Source organism: Anneissia japonica, unplaced genomic scaffold (genome assembly GCF_011630105.1).
Source record: "Anneissia japonica isolate Jap-2015-1 unplaced genomic scaffold, ASM1163010v1 scaffold34908_len7146_cov113, whole genome shotgun sequence".
NCBI classification, from domain to species: Eukaryota; Metazoa; Echinodermata; class Crinoidea; order Comatulida; family Comatulidae; genus Anneissia; species Anneissia japonica.
Genome location: NW_022746424.1, coordinates 1,539 through 4,396, shown reverse-complemented (window position 1 = coordinate 4,396; position 2,858 = coordinate 1,539). Strand labels below are relative to the sequence as shown.

The 2,858-nt window shown below is 34.9% G+C and overlaps 1 long non-coding RNA gene across 1 annotated transcript in view; it reads left to right on the top strand.

Annotated features, from left to right (window-relative positions):
* The first annotated feature begins 2,360 nt into the window (after positions 1–2,360).
* Positions 2,361–2,858, top strand: part of LOC117120213 — a 1,581-nt gene continuing 1,083 nt past the window's right edge. The window contains exon 1 of the long non-coding RNA XR_004447308.1: positions 2,361–2,752. This is a non-coding gene — a long non-coding RNA (uncharacterized LOC117120213). The remainder of the gene's footprint in view (positions 2,753–2,858) is intronic.

Genomic DNA, 2,858 nt, shown 5'->3' with positions numbered 1-2,858 from the left:
AAACAGATTGACTCATTCATAAAAAAATTTAGAAAAATAAATGCAATTTAATGGTATAAAAATTGTGAAAATCCATCAACCCACTGATTTTCTATGATTTTTTATTAAAGTTAATTCATTTAATTAAAAAGTCGGAATAGGCATTTTAATGTTAAAAAAAAGAAAAGTGTGACGAATATGTTAAAATTTGTCCTAACCTTAGATCTTAACATAGAGAAAATAGAACAGAAGGAGTAACATCGACTTCATCGCTTATCTTTAATCCAATTAAACAGTCAGCTAGTGCCTATTAAATTGCACTACGGCCACCCGCGGAGCTTATCACAGCACTATCTCTTTGTACACACAGCTCCTCGCCGCTTAAGTGTAAACCCCTATAGACGCTCTGGCGTTAGTGGAGTACTTAATACACAAACATTTAAACATTAGAATTAAAAAACACATGCGCAGTTCATCATCCACGGTTTGTTTGTGTGCGTGTTTGGTATATTCAGACAGATTTTTTTTCGGCGAGAAAATGCATACTTTAAACGTCAAAATCGGCTTAAAATAACTGTTTCCCAGGTCTAAATTCCAGTTGGGACCAGTTGGAAATGCCAACTGGTCCAACTGGTTTCCAACTGGTCTAACTGGTTTCCAAATGGTCCAACTGCAATTTCAACTGGTACAACTGGAATTTCAACTGGTACAGCTGGTCTTCATAACTGGGTTTAACTGGTCCAATGGTCTATCCAACTGGTTGAACTGGTCCAACTGGTTTTACCAACTGGTTGAACTGGTCCAACTGGTCTACCCAATAGGTCCAGTTGGTTCAACTAGTCTACCCAATAGGTCCAACTGGTTTTACCCAGTTTGGTTACAACTGATCATACAAGTTTAAACTGCTAATTAGTCTACTTAATTCATTTATTATTTAACTTGTTTAGAATCTGCCTAGGCCTAGTAGTAGAAAATTGTTTTATCTTAGACGAAAGCGGCTTTTCCCTTACGAAAATGACCAATTCATTTCAATTGGAAATTGAACTGGATTCAATATGATGGATAATTAACTTTTGATTAAAAAAAAAAAAAAATTAAACTGCTAGTATCTTACTTATCTTAGCTACATCTGTCTCATCAATTGGATAACAAATGTCCATAGGATTTTTTTTCTTATAAATCCATTTGGAATCAATCGGATGACAATTGACCAATTAGAAATTGGAAAAATCCAATTGGACAATTAATTTCCAATTGGAATTTAAAAAAAAAATCCAATTTGATAACAAATACCAATTGAACTACAAAAACAAATCCAATTGGAACAACAGATTTTCAATTGGATTATAAATATCCAATTGGATTTTTTACTTATTCCAATTGGATAACAGATATCTCAAATTGGATTGCCTTTAAATTCCAATTGGATAAGAAATATACAATTGGATTGTCTTGAAATTCCAACTGGATAGCAAATATCCAATTGGGTTGTTTTTCATTCAGTTGGAAGAAAAATATATCTTGATTGGAATGTTTTTAAATTCCAATTGGATAACAATTATATTGGATAACAAATATCCAATTGGATTTTGTTAATTCCAATTGGGATTTATTTGACCAATCAGAATGCAGTATTAACAGGTTTCTTGACGACTGCTTCTTAATAAAAGTTATAAAGTTACAATGCGCCATTTTTGCACAATGGGTGAGAGCATTTGCAGGCTGCCCAGCTTTGAGTTGTTTTTGTTCATAAAAAGTAAGTATTCTATCAACTTTGTGTTCAAATTCCTAAACAATAATAAGCCTAGGTCCTTTATTAGACTTTTTTGAAATGAATATTGGCTTAGATTAATTAGAAACTGAAATTAAAAATCGAACATTGCCAGCCAAATGCCAGTCGCCTGAGGGGCCTAGAATAGTGCAGCGTATAGCCTTCTTATAGGCATGAAGGGCATCTTGCTATGGATGGGTAGGTGGGGCTACCTAGGCCTTGCCTACAACGTGCCATATCGTAGGCATGTGCCTAGCCAAGGCTAGGCTTGCACAACCTAACAAAAGGGTAATGATTAGGCCTAAGCCTAGGTCAGGCGTAGGCCTAGTTCAGATTATTTCATATTTGTTTTAATTTTTTTAAATTTATATACATTTTTTTTATTTAGGCCTAGGCCTAAGTTTTTTTGGATTAGCTATATATAAAAGCCTAACCTAGCTAGGCCAGGAGGGGGGCTATCTTTTTGTAGTACTACTAAGGGATAGGCTAGTAGAGTAGCACTGAGCTGTAGTAGTAGTCCTAGGCCCGGCCTAGAGGCTTATTTTAAGCCTATTCTGTGATGATAGAGCCCAAGCCTAGCATAGGGTGAGCTACTTACAGGCCTAAGCATAGCCTAGCTAGGGCTAGTTTTAGTCTAGTCCTAGCCCTAGATAAAGGCATGAGACATAGTACTGTTTAATTAATAATTGTTGATAATTAATTAATGATTACTATATCATCAGTCTATAGCACTAATCTCTAGGTCTATATTGTTTTTGATTGTTTTTTAACAGGATTAACTGAATTTGAAGCAAGGCTCTGCGAGTATCTGATGTCAGGTATTTTCTGTTTTGAACTCTAAATTCAAACTGAACGTTAAATTTACACTTCAACTTTCCAACAAGTTTCAAGGCTATAGAAATTGCAATTTGTATTTTTGATATCGACCACTCCAATAATGAATTGTTCGCCAAAAATATGTGCACTTCAAGCCGTCGACCAGGAAAAGAATATTAAAAAAGGGTGAGTTGGATAATTAAATATGCATGTAGGGGCTCTTACCTCACTCAGGCCATTCAAATGTGGTGTATAAGAGACAGGGCCTAGTAGTAGAAAATTGTTTTATCTT